Consider the following 14260-nt stretch of genomic DNA (forward strand, 5'->3'; position numbering starts at 1 on the left):
GACAATAAATATGAAGAGATGACCATGAATATGCTAATGGGCATTATCCAGATACACCGTAATTGCTACCAAAATTAAAAGGTGGCATGAAGAAGATGGGTCACAGGGTGACAGGGACATAATCTTGGATGCTTGAGACGTTCACCCCAGATAAGACCCTCTACAGGTTTCCTTTCCCCAATTAAACCATCCCAGAGCACCATTATCCGCCAGCTGTCTGAATAAGCTCCTTTCAAACAGGGATGCAAGGGGTGACGTGAGCTGGAAAAGTTACTTTAGGGAAAGGTGTAATTAGAATAAGAAAGGTACTTATCAAAGCAAGAAGTGATCAGCTGTCAGGCTCCCACTTTGTCCCCAAGGACAGACTGATGAGGCATGTCATTTCACCTCAGGCCCCTTACCCCAGAGCCACCAGGATTATTTTAACTATGAGAATGTTCCTTTTTTTTTTTTTTTTTTTTTTTTTTTTTTTTTTTTTTTTTTTTTGTGGTGCTGGGGATTGAACCCAGGGCCTTGGGCTTGAGAGGCAAGCACTCTACCAACTAAGCTATCTCCCCAGCCCCAAGAATGTTATTTAGGTCACCTTTCAGGGGGAGCAAATGATTTTTCAAAGTATTCTAATGCTCTATGGTTTTTTTTTTTTTTTAATAAGAATCATAGTGAAATGTGAAGAACTTAATGTTTCAAGGCAAATAAAAATTTTGTTACACGAGTGACTTCATTTTGGAAAACCTACATTCTGCAGAACTGCAGCATGAGTGAGTCCCACCCAGGTTTGTAGAGGTCCTCATCATCTTCCCTGTGCAGAATGATGTTCTCTGATCTCATTCACCCCCTTTTTTCCTTCCTTTCTGTTCTGATTTCTGGGTGGAGGTTCAGTTATCATAATAGCATACCTGAGCTATGAGCAGCCGCGCATATCAGAAAGAGGAAGGCTTTCTTATTTCACAGGTCTGAGGGACTCCACCTGCTCCCCCAGAGGTCTATGGGACATTATTCCATTGTGTGAACTTAGGTTTACTCCATCAGGAAAGAAAACAAATGTGTGTTCCAAGGCCTACACCAGCTGAGGATGAAGCCACGGTTTCAGGAAGGAGGGAAAATGGTAAAAAGAAGGAAGATAGGTCAGGGCCCAGGAGATTGCGTGAGGCTAAATCTGCTGAAAATCACCGTAACAAGAAAAAAAAAAAAAAAAAAGGAATTTTGTACAAGTGTATGAAACAGCTTCACTGAAATGGGTGACTAAAAAGGATGCTGACTCAGGTAACTTTGGAAATGAGTAAGCTCTGGAAAACTAAAGGCAAAAGAAATGGTGCATAAGCACTGTAGTCTAGTTGACAAAGTTGTTTCCCATGGAGATGTAGAGTAGCAAATCTGCAGCCACTATGCATGTGTACTAGAACAGACCATGAAATGCACGGCAGGTGGTGGCAGCCCGGCTTCTCATGGTTAGAGTGGGAGCTTACAGGTGAGCAAGGGGAGGGGCTAAGACGATTACAATGGATTACAAGTGGCAATGGATTACAGTGGGAAACATCATATGGACTCCTGTTTCACTTACCATAGACCCAGATGGTACACACACATATTTACAGGTGTGCAAATATAACAGGTATGTACACACACATGTATTTCCTTGCTCTATCAACTGAGAGGATCGGCACCAGAACTTGGTAACCAGTGCCATTGCCCAATAAGAGGCACCACAGCCCCTTAGAGAAATGACTGATTTTACGAGGGCACAGGAAATATACCAGATAAGCTCAAAGCATCTTCAGAAAGTCAGGAGGTGCTTTGAAAAAACCTAACCCCCACCTCACACTGGTGGAAGGTGTGTCAAGGGCACACAGGAAGAATGACAACCAAACAAGCAGAACTCAGGTACAATCCAAAGGATAAAACACATACCCTTGACTCCACAGAGCTATAAATCAATGATAGAATAAATAAACAAATGGGACAGAGTAAAACAGACAAATCTCCCATGCAGAAGAAAGCCACAATTTAAGTATAGAAGAGGGATGGAGCATAACCCCCTCCTCTCTAACTTGGGGCTGGTATAGTTACTTCCTTCCGGAGAGTTCAGTAGGGGAAAGGGGAGAAGAGTAACTCTGCAGTGGAAAAACCTAGGAAGCACTATCCAAGCCAAGTGATCAAGTTCAAGGTCAGCAGTGCTAACTCAGGTTGATAGGAAGCAATGAGATGAGAATGGCACTTCACCTCTGTGGTTGTCCCCAAATCCATAATCCCAGACTAGACACACAAAAAGCCTCACACACATTGCAGTAGAGGAACATCATACAAAATACCCAACGGTATCCTCAAAGCCATCAAGATCATCAGAAACAAGGAAAGCCTGAAAGTCAGAGACATAATAAATACAATATAAGATCCTGGATGGGAGTCTGAGGCATGTAAGGGTAAAATGGGTAAAAACTAAGAAAATCTGAATAATTTTTGAGCTTAAAGAATAATAGATCAATAATGTTTTATGACAACTGTAACATGCAGGCTAATGTAAGATGTTGATAATGGGAAACTGGGTGTGGAGTCTGCAAAAACTCTGCACCACTTTTGCACTTATTCTGTATGTCTAAAGTGATTTTAAAATTTAAAGTTTATTTAGCAAAAAAGGAAGTTCAGTGTGTCTCTTGAACTTAGTGGTAAGCTGGTGGTGAGACTATTCTTCTCAGGAATGGATGGTGCCTGGACGCCCTTCTAGAGCTCATGCAAGTTTCGGCCAAGGTCCCTGTTTGCAGCAGGAGACATCTGCTCTGACGGGTTTGCACAGAAAATGAATGGTTGCAGGACGTTGGACAGCACAGTCTCTGAGAGGGACCAAAGCCAGCCTTGGAGGCTACGCAGCTGCAGTGTTGGAAACCAGGCTGCAGAGCCGACGTGTGGAGACCCGGCTGTTGCTGCCACAGACCCACCCGCCATAGCTCACGCTGCCAGCCCTCTGCTGTTAGACTCAGATTCAACCATCAGATCCGCCACCTCCAGGGACTGCACAGCTACTAGAGTTGCCAACATCCTTGCCAAAAGATCTTCTTGCAGGATCCCTTCTTCTCTGCTCCTTTCACTTGCAATTCAAACCAGAAGCTATGAGTCTGCCCGCCTGAGCCCAGACCCCAGCTCTGCCTGGTCCAAAGGAGACTGGGATGTGAGTCTGCCTTTTTCCGCTTCTGCAGGGGAAGACGGAGAGACTGGGGACTGAGCAGGATTTTCCTCCAAGTTGGAGCAACTGGCCTTTCCTTTCACTCACATCCTATAAGAACAAAGCCAGGTGGGGAGCCTTTAGATAAGAGGGGAAATGCTACCACTGAAGAAAAATACGTGTCTTAGAGATGGAGGCCAGTTGGTTGTCTGCACTCTGCGAGCCCACTTTATGGATGGGACCACTCTGAGCAGGTTGTGGGGACGTCCTCTGGGTAGCAGAGCTTTCCTTTTCCTCAGGCTCACAGCATCCATTCCGTGGAATGGGCACATGGAGAACTGCCATCATTCAGAAACCACCACCCCCAGCAGGGGACCGTCACTCCCTGAGGTGCCAGTTGTCCCCTCCATTGTATATGGCAGAAGGTGCAAGACAAGAGAGACAGAGGGCTGGTTTTGTAATCAAAGAACTCAGATTGTGCTGCCTTCTGCCTGGTGACGTTGGTAAGGGAGTTTCCGAGGCTTGGTCCTTTCACACCCTCCTTTCACAGGCCAGCTCTCCCTGAGCGCTCCGCGCACTGTTCTGCAGTCACCGGGTGGCGCATCCTGAGCCCCCTAGACTACATCCTCCTCATCCAACTCTGGACCGCAGTATTCAGCACAGGGCGGGTGACAGTAAGCGCTCAGAGACGTTTGAATGGAGGTGTGTGTGAGGTTGGTGACAGCTATGTGCCCCCTAGAGTGCGCTCAGTGTATCGGAAAAACTTTGGTGAATTTGAAGTCAAAGAAAGGTGATTCCAGATTCAAGTCCTTTCCCTCCGTTTATCAGCTACCCTTGGGGCAGTCATGACTTCGCTGAGCCTCAGATTTTGTTTTGTGAAAGTGGGGCCAAACCTAAGGCAGACAGTATTAAAGGGCTCCCCGAAGGAAACATCCACGCCCCTTGTCCTCTCACCACTGCAGAGGCTAAGGAAGCCAGTCCCTTAGCCTCCCTTGTAGCTACCTCTAGCCTTACAGCTCACTTTAGGCCAATGGTTTACAAAAGGGAAGATGAGAAGATGAGGGAAAAATGTTCTTTCCCTAGAAGACACAAGCCCAGGAGAGAAAGACACATCCACAGTCTCCACTCTCCTAATTTTTTTAAATATAAACTTTGTTTTGTTTTGTGTTTTGGAACTGGGGATCGAACCCAGGGCTTTGCAAATGTGAGGCAGATGCTTTTGCCACTGAGCTACATCCTTGCCCTAATATAAACTTTTAAAAATTATCTTTCGATATACATGACAGCAGAGTGTATTTTGACACATCATACATACATGGAGTATACCTTCCCATTCTTGTGGTTGTACGTGACGTGGAGTTTCACTGGCCGTGTATCCATATATGAATGTAGAAAAGTGATGTCCCATTCATCCTACTGTCTTTCCTATTCCCATCCCCGCTCCCTTCCCTTCATTCCCCTTTGTCTGTTCCTAATATTTGAATGCAGATGTGAGCTCAACAGCCATCTTGTAACGGTAAAGAAAAATGCTCAACGAGTGAGCAGAGCAGAGGCTGGGGTCCTGATGCCACTGCTGGACAGCTGAACAGAGGCCAGCAACGTGGCTCCTCCCTGTCCTGTTAGGCAAAGGATAGATGGCCCTGAGGCCCACGCCTCTGTTGGATGGGTTTTTTTGTGGTGAGGAGTACTTAGAATCCCCCATGCATCTGGTGTGCAGTGAGCACTCCACAGAGAACCCCCTGCTTTTACTCTGACCTAGGGCCTCATCCTCCAGGAGCCCACAGTGTCTGGGAAGGCAGAGGGCAGGGAAGGAGGGAAGGGCAGGAGGGAGGGAAGAGCAGAGTGCAGGGCCAGAGAGTGGGTGGAGGCAGAGGGCAGAGCAAGAGGGGAATGAAAGAGGGTGGAGGGACTAAGGGGAGGGGTTGGAGAAAGGAAAGCGGGAGGGGCCTACCAGTCGCTGCACAAGAGTGATAAAATAAGGACTCAGGGCCAGAAGTTGCCTTCAAGGAATTGAAGAATGATAACATGTCTTGCACACTTGGGATTCTAGAATCACACTCATCCTGCAGTTTCTGTGAGTCTTGAACTAGATAATGCATGTCAAAGGACCCAGGACGTGGTAGAGACTTCGTGAATGTTTGCTGAATCAAATCCATTCAAAATTTGTAGTTGAGAAAGGGACCCAAGAACCTGATTTCTTGCATTGCTTTCCACCTATCTGAGCACATCAGATGGCCCTGGAGATGAGAGCCAAGGCTCCTCTGAGGGAGGCAGGAAGGGAGCTGAAAAAGTCTAGCTTTTCTGCAAGACATCGTATTTGATGTCACTGGACAAGAACTGTCCTGCAGAGCCTGGCTTTCTTTTAAACAGGACTCTGCAGAGTGAACACGTGCTCGGTGAAGAACAGAAACGCCTTTGGCTATCCTGTGGTCATTTTACCCCAGGTAAATAAAACAACAACCCCAAAACGGATTTGGGGGACAGTTGAATACAGACCTGTATTAGGCAAAATCAGAATTTTATGAATTTTCTTAATAATGAGAGTATCTGGTCATACAGGAGCATGCTCTTATTCTCAGAAGGTATCTAAGTCTGATTAGGCTGCCATAATAAAATACCAGGACCTGGTGGCTTAAACAACAGAAATTCATTCTCTTGCCATTCTAGAGCCTGGGTGTCAAGACCAGGGTGCCAGTGTAGCTGGGCTCTGGTGAGTCCTCTCTTCCTGACTTTCAGACAGCCGCCTCTCACTGTGTCCTCACCAAGCAAGGAGAGAGAGCGTGGCTGTCTCCAGAGTCTCTTCTAACAGAGGCACTGCTCCCTTCGCAAGGGCTCTGCCCTGTGAGCCCATCTGTACCTAATGACCTCCCAAGACCTCACCTTCAAATGCCATCACACTGGAGGTAGGGCTTCAATGCATGAATTTGGCAGGGGGTGGGAAGGGGGACACTCAGTTTAGTCCATGAGATATCAATACATGGTGATAAAGAGCCATGACATCTGGAAATGATCTTCATGGTTTTGAAATAAATAAATAAATAAATAAATAAGTAAATAAATAGTGGCACCCAGAAAATATGGGAAATGTGAACTTGGATAATTAGCTCTTGAACCTGGTAAGGTTGACTCATTCATGTTTGTGCTTCTCTTGTTCACCCACGACTTTCCTCCCAAATCCATTCTCCAGCCTGCCTGGCACATGGTGAACACTAGGTATGTTTGTAGAACTAATATTAAAAATGAAATTCTTGGTCTAGGGATGTAACTCAGGTAAAGTGCTTGCCTACCATGCATGAGGCCCTGGATTCAATCTTCGTTATCTCAAGAAAAAAAAACAAAAGATTTTAATAAAAGAAGATAAAGTTCTCTCTACCTACAATATCAACATAACTAAGTAGTTTAAAGTCATTTTGGGAAAAAAATACAACTAGTTAATTTCTGAAGCAAACATAATGTATCTAAAAATTACAATTTAACATTGATTTTTTCCTCCTGGAGTGAAATATGAAATAAGAGCTGACCTGCTCTCTGTCCCAAGATTCTCTGATCTGCCATTATCCTCTGGAAGGTGTATCCCCTGTGCCCACAATGCCCTCACCCTTTCTGGGTGCCTACAGCCCTCACGGGGAGCCCCTGCCACGTCAAGAGCTTGGCGAAGGCCTTTTGATGGAAAGTTAGGGGAACGGTGTTTGTAACTGATCTGCTAAGTGGTGCCTCTGCAGGTAAACCTTTGAATCTGCTCTAGACCAACAATACTCTGGACTTAGAAAGAGAACCTCAGAGCAGAGGAAAGGGACTGAGGGGAAGGCGGAGGGATGGGAAAAGGGAGGAAGGTGGAATGAAACTAACCAAAGTATTCTATGTGCGTACATGAATATATCACAGTGCATTTGCCTTTATGTATATCTATAATGCACTAATTTTTTAAAAACTATAAATAATTAGAAGAAAGACCAGTAGAATGGAGGAAAGGGAACAGGGGAGGAAGAAGGGGAGGAAAAGGGGAAGTACTGGGGACTAAACTAGAGCAAATTATATTCCATGCTTGTATAATTATGTGAAAGTGAACCCCAATATCATGTATGATTATGAGGCACTAATAAATAAAATTAAAGAACATATAAAATCACATAAGAGAATTGCTGGTGTAAGATAGTTATTTACAACTAATTTTAAAACTTGAAGTAAAAAAAACATTACCCAAGAAAGAGCAATGAACTTCAGTTCATTGTTTGAGATTGAATTAGACAATTAAAAAACCCTAAACTCTTAGAAATTCTTGAATGGTTTCAATGTATCTTTTACTGCTTTTTTCCTATTCCAAAGAAACTTGTATCCATTGTAGAAAATTCAGAAAATGAGGACAAAAGAAACGAAGTTATCTTCAGTGTGAGGTGACTGTCCCGTTGCTGTGCGTCCTTTCAGATTCCTTTTCTAGGATGTGATAATGATGAAATAATAATGACGATGATGACGGAATCACCGCTTAGTGAGTGCTGACCGTGTTCCGGCACAGCTTAGTTCTTACAACAAGACTTTGAGGTCAGTATCCCCACTTTCCAGACGAAGAAGTTGAGGTTTAGGGAGGGCACATCTCTTGCCATAGTCCCAGCTGATAAGGGTAGACTCCACGTCTGCTCACCTCAACGGGCCAAACTCGTCACTGTAGCGCTCACTCCCTCCCCAAGCATCTTTCTCCATGAGGTTCCATCTCCGCTGGGCTATTCATTGCTTCTGACCTGGGTGTGTTTTTCCTTGCTGCTGTAACCAATTAATACAACTCAGTGGCTTACAACAGCGCGTGTTCACCTCCTAATATTCTGGAAGTCAGACATCTAAAATGAGTCCCACAGGGCTAAGATCCCGGTGTTGGCAGGGCTGGTTCCTTCCAAACCCTCCAGGAGAGTACCTGCTCCCACCTCTTCCAACTTCTAGAGGCTGCCTGCATTCCTGGGCATGTGACCCCAGGACTCTAGATGCTGCTTCCACGGTCTCCTCTCTGCTACTCTTGTATCCCCCTTATAAAGACTCCTGTGAATATGCTGGGCCCGCCCAGGTAAGCCAAGATAATTTCCCCATCTCAAGATCCTTCAATAGTTGGGAATGCTAGAGTGCTGGAGTGCTTGCCTAGCAGGTGTGAGGCCCTGGGTTCCATCCCCAGCACCACACACACACCTCAAGATCCTTAGTTTGTGTCTGCAAAGTCCCTTTTACCACATAAGGTAAGATATTCAGCCAGGCATGGTGACACACACCATAATCCCAGAGAATTAGGAGACTAAGGCAGGAGGGTCACAATTTCAAGGCCTGCCTCAGCAATACCAATGCCCTAAGCAACTTAGGAAGACCCTGTCTCAAAATAAAACACAAAAGAGCTGGAGATGTGGATCAGTAGTTAAGCACTCCTGGGTTCAACCTCTGGCACCATAAAAACAAAAACAAAAATATTCTACACAAAGTGCTGAGCGGGAGTCATGAATCTCCTCTGTCATCCCTATCCCTTCAGAGACAGTCTCCTGTCAAGCAACAGAAATGTTGAGCTCACAGTGCTGGAGGCTGGGGGCTCAAGACCAAGGCACCCCGGATCTGGTGTCTGGTGAGGTCTGTTTCTCATACATGGCACCCTACATCTTCACATGGTGAGACAGCAGGAGAGGGTACACTCCTTCCTTCCCACTTTATAAGGACACTAACCTCGGACAAGTACCGGGCCCTCAGGGCTGCTGGCCTCCCAAAGACCCTGCCTCTAAATACCATCACCTTGGGGGTTTGGTTCTAACATATGAATTTTAGAGGAACACCAACATTCATGTCTTAGTAAGTGAGATCAACAATTATGGCAACTTCAATGTCCAAAAAATAACAAGAACTTTTCTCTACAATAGATCTCATCTTGTATGCAAACCCCTGCTCTTCCCTCTGATGGGAACTCTACTTAGGTCAGGGGCGCTAAAGCTTCTTAATGGTAGGTCAGTCTGTTTCCATTCATAGCAGTCTCTTTGGGCTAGATCTTCAGGTAATTTAATGTTAGAATCCACTCAGTTTCTCTGCTCCACACCTCCTCGTTTCCAGTAAGCTATCAGTAAAGTGATGGGAAGAGTCTTTTGGTCCTCTTGTAATGGTTAATTTGAATTGTCAACTTGATTGGATTAAGAGATACTGATGATTAAGAGGTCTCTGGGTGTGTCCATGAGGACATGTCTAGGAATGATTGGCATGTGGGATAAGAACTGAAGTGGAGCCCCTCCCTAAGCATGGGCAGCACCGCCCAATAGGATGGAATAAAAGCTGGGAGAACAAGGAAGCAAATGCAGATGCAAGTTCGGCTCTTCCTGGATGGGTTCTTGATTGCTGCTTTGATCATCTGAGAATATTGGACTCTCCCTTCTTCACTCTTTCAAAAGGGACTCTGCCAGTGATTCTCCAGGTAGTTTCCAGAAGCCTTGGTCTTGGACTGGGTAGCACTGTTGATCCTTCTTGTTCTGAGGCTTCCACGTCTTGCACTGTGCAGCTGCTTAGTTTTCCAGCTCTCCAGCTGCAGATGGCCATTGTGAACTATCCGGTTTCTGGTCATGTAAACCAATCTAATAAATCCACTTTTATAATCATACTTCCTGTCGATTCTGTCCCTCTAGAGAACCATGACTAACACAGTCCTTATTCTCCTCTCTGGGTTCTCATGGGCCTCTACTCTATGCCCTTGTCCTGTGAGGTCCTGAGCATCATCTGCTGGCATCTTCTGGGGTTGGGGGTGGCTGGTCTATCTGCCCTGGGAGTATCAGGCAGGTATCTTAAAGTCTTTCCATGGACTGAGATCCTAAGCCTGTACTTTGTAGCTTCCCTATGCTGACCCCTAATCTATAAAAGTCAAATAGTTCTCCTAGAGGTTCCTCTACCACCAGGCATGTGGGAAACCCTGGTCTCTACCCAAGAATCAGAAGCATTATCCCTGCCCCTTCTCTCCAGGCCTCCAACCTCTCTAGAGCCAGTTCCATGCCATATTAGACATGATGCCACACCAAGGTGGAATTCTCCAAGAGGCTTAGATCATCAGCCCTAATATCTTTTCATTCCTCCAAACATTTTTTAATACATATTTTTTAGTTGTGGATGAAGTTTTATTTTTATTTATTCCTTTATATACAGTGCTGAGAATTGAACCCAGTGCTGAGAATTGAGCCCAGAACCCTCACGGATGCTAGGTGAGTGCTCTACCACTGAGCCACAATCCCAGCTCAGTTCCTCCAAACTTAGCCAGGGCTGTCTTCTCCCCACACTTCCTCCCTCTCCCTGGGGCTCAGCCCCAAGGTGAAGATACACAGGTCAACTACAGCCTCACTCATGTTGCCTAGCAAGCCACCTCAGCACTCAATGGCTTCCAACAACAAGCATTTATCCTCTTGCTTACAGATCTTCAGTGGCAGGAGAAGCTCTGTTTCAAGTTGTGGGAACTGACTTCAGGTTCAAATTTATACCATGTAACAATATTCCCCTTGGAACAATAACTGCCAGAGACACTTTCTTCTCATGGAAAGTCAAAGAAGCACAGAAAACATAGGAAACGCGTTGCCTCCTGTGGCCTCGGCTCAGATTCCCATCCCATGGGTCTCAAAAATCACTTGATCAAGTTCAACACCAATGAGAAAGGGGAATATATTCTGCTCACTCTGTGTCCTGCAAGATCACAAGACAGAGAGAGAGAAAGTGATGTCCAGGGCTTATTAGAAAGTCAGAAGAGGGAGAAACTACCTGATTCAATTTGGATCTTTAGTGGCCCCCAAATGTCCTTGTATTAAAGGCTTGGTCCCCAGCTTGGTGCTATTAGAGGTGATGAACCTTTAAGAGGTGGAGCCTAATGGGAGGCCTTAGGCCATTAGAGCATGCACTTGAAGGGAACTGTGAGATCCCAGTTTCTTTTTTGTTCTCTTTTTGTTTCCTGAATACCATGAAGTGAGCCACTCCTTCCACCATGTGTTCCCACCATGATGTTCTGCCTTACCACAGGCCCCAAAGCAATAGGGTCTATGGACTATGGGCTGAAACCTCCAAAATTGGAGCCAAAATAACCCTTTCCTCTTTTTAAATTGATTATCTCAGGTATTTTGTTACAGTAACAGAAAGTTGACTAGTATGCTACCTCTTCCCAGGGAACTTTGAGAAGTTCCCAGAGGGAAGATGATCTCTGAGCTATTTTAAAAGAAGAGTCATTATCTAACAAATGAATGAGAAAGAAGAGCACCATGGCAGAACTTGCAGGTTCTGATAAAGGACCACGAAATGACAGAGCATGCACTGAATGACAAAATCCTGGACTGATGGGAAATCGGCTTGACAAGGGGGCAGGGTCAAAGCACAGAGAATTTGACAAACCATGGGCAGTCTGTGATGGGCTCCAGACCAAGGAAGAGGCCTGCCCAGGTTCGGGTATGGAAGAGTCACAGGATCAATGAGTAGGGAAACAAACAGGGGTCTTCTCACTCCCAAAGCAGTCTCTTTCTGAAGAACCCCTCATCCTACCCTGACCACACAGGACTCCGAATATCAGTGCATCGTCCTCAGACCCCCACGTCAAGTATCACCACTGGTTCCTCAACTCAGTGGTGAAAGAAGGAAGAAGAGGCCTCCTTCAGTGATCCTAGAAAAAGAAACTGCCCCATTTCACATGATCTACTTATGAAACTTGGATGACTGTACACCAGCAACATAAATTCCTAGTCTCCAACATATTTATTTGAGTTGGTGACTAGGAATGTGTGAACAGCATACAAATTTACAATCAGAAAATATTAGCTTCTAAACACTGCACTCCTGCCCCCAGAATCACTTCTTTAAATTCAGTTTGTTTCCATTCCATCATTTGCCATTGGAGTTTTTGTTGTAGACAGATTTTTTTACAGGTCCGCCCTAGACCTGGGATTTATTTGTGCCCATAAACAAAACCCTGATATTAATCGCAAACTATTTCTGATTCTTGGTTAATGTTCTTAAACATCTTGCGTCTCAGGGGACTCTTTGTCCTGTCATATGAAGATGATGTTTCAGGATTTATATTTCCCCAAAGAAGCAAGTAGATCATAAAACCTAATGTATTCCGTGGTTTGGAATGATAATTTCACCAAGAGGTGAGGGAATATTTCACGGTGATCGTTACAACAGCCACGTTAAGTTGTTAATATACTACTTCCCTTTACATATTCATCCAGCTTCTGTTTATGGGATGGCTCCTACACCCCCATAGAGACTGAGGGTGAGTCATGCCTTGGGGGCAGGTGGAAGACAAAGCTGGGCACCCTTCCCTGACTTGGGGTAAGAGGACGGTGGTTGGAAATAGAAGGTAAGAGGCAGTTGGCAGCATCATGCTGTGACCAGGAGGAGGCCACGGCAGAGCCCAGGGCGGATGCTGTATGTGGCCACAAGATTTCTGTCCCTGGAACCTTGGCGGGGATGGGCAGAGGCGTGTGCAGAGCCCACGTGTCAAGTCAGCAGTCCCTCCTACAATCAGCCCCTGAGACAACTCCCAAGAGCGAAGGTCTGTGCGGGCTCTCAGTATCGGAGGCTCTGGGTCTGGGACGAGGCAATACATCCCAGCAAGAATGTGTGGCAGAGCAAAACCACCCCCGCATGGGCAGGAAGCCCAAAGAAAGAGGACAAGGCCAGGGTCCCACGATCCCCTGGAGGGCACACCTCCAAGGACCCGAGGACCTCTCAGCAGGCCCTGCCTCCTAAAGGCTCCACAGCTCCCAGGAGAGCCATCCTGAGGATCAAGTCTTTAACAAAGGGAACTCTGAAGGACATGTAAGATCCAAACCAGCTGCACAGGGCTTAATGGGAAAGAGACCTGGTTCAGGGAAGCCACTAGAATGGAGAGGACTTCCATTTAACCAGCATTCCGGAGGGCCTCTGCCTCAGCCCTGGACTGGAATGGCCCCCAGTTGAGTTACAGAGGCAGAGACACGTGCAGGGTGTCTTCTTACAAGGAAGACCAGAAAAAGAACTGGCAAGCAAGGGAGAAGGAACCTTGAATTCTGTCACTTGGGGGTAATCTCAGAAAGCTTATCTAAGTGGCACCAATCCGGCTGTGCTATCATCAGGGCAGATTTTGAAAACAAGACTCAAATCGCTACACCTTCCCTTTCTAAGAGTCGACCTGGGGCCACTTCTCAGACCTAATTCTCCTATGACCGGGTCTCCAAGACGGTGTGAGGATGGAGTAACCAGTGTGCACAGCCTGAGCAGAGCCCGGCGCAGGCGAAGGTCAGCACATGCGGGCTTTACTAAAGCCTGTGCGTCTGGATGCCAAGCTTCATCCAAAGGCAAAGGGTGTCACTGACCGGATCCAGGACAGGGACCTGCCCCAGCCTTCGTTTGAGGAAGGAGAGTGGAACGCACAGTGTCACAACCAGGGAATAGGGGAGGAAGGCTCGTGTGGACCTGGGAAGCTGGCCTGTAAGAAGCCAAGGAGAGGGCAGCGGTAGCCATGGAGATGCTGGAGGTGGGAGGGAGGAGGGGGATGGGCCACATGTGCTGCAATAGCACCCCAAACTAATGCTTCTGCAGTTTTGCACTTAACAGGAGAGAGCAGGGTAGAACTGTGCGTGTGTGTGTATGTTTTAAAAGAAGAAAGACAATTCTGAATCTCTAAAAATTTTTTTGCATTAATCCCAATACTTGAGCAATAGATGAACTATAGCCTGGTTATGCCAGGCACAGTGGTGCACACCTGTAATCCAAGTGGTTCAGGAGGCTGAGGCAGGAGGATTGTGAGTTCAAAGTCAGCCTCAGCAACTTAGCAAGGCCCTGAGTAACTCAGCAAGACCCTGTCTCTAAATAAAATATTTTTAAAAGGTCTGGAGATGTGGCTCTGTGATTAAGTAGGCCTGGGTTCAATCCCCGATACAAAAAAAAAAAAAAAAAAAAAAAAAAAAAATACACACACACTAATATGGAGAGAGAAAGAGAGAGAGTTTAGTTATCAGTTTGTCCATTTATCCACCCATCCATCCATTCACATTGCCACCCATCCACAGCAAGCCTACTAGCTCTGAACCACAGAATGAACTCAATAAATATTGACCAAGCCGGGAAGAAATGACTGAACATCAA

This window comes from Sciurus carolinensis, chromosome 14, assembly GCF_902686445.1.
Source record: "Sciurus carolinensis chromosome 14, mSciCar1.2, whole genome shotgun sequence".
NCBI classification, from domain to species: Eukaryota; Metazoa; Chordata; class Mammalia; order Rodentia; family Sciuridae; genus Sciurus; species Sciurus carolinensis.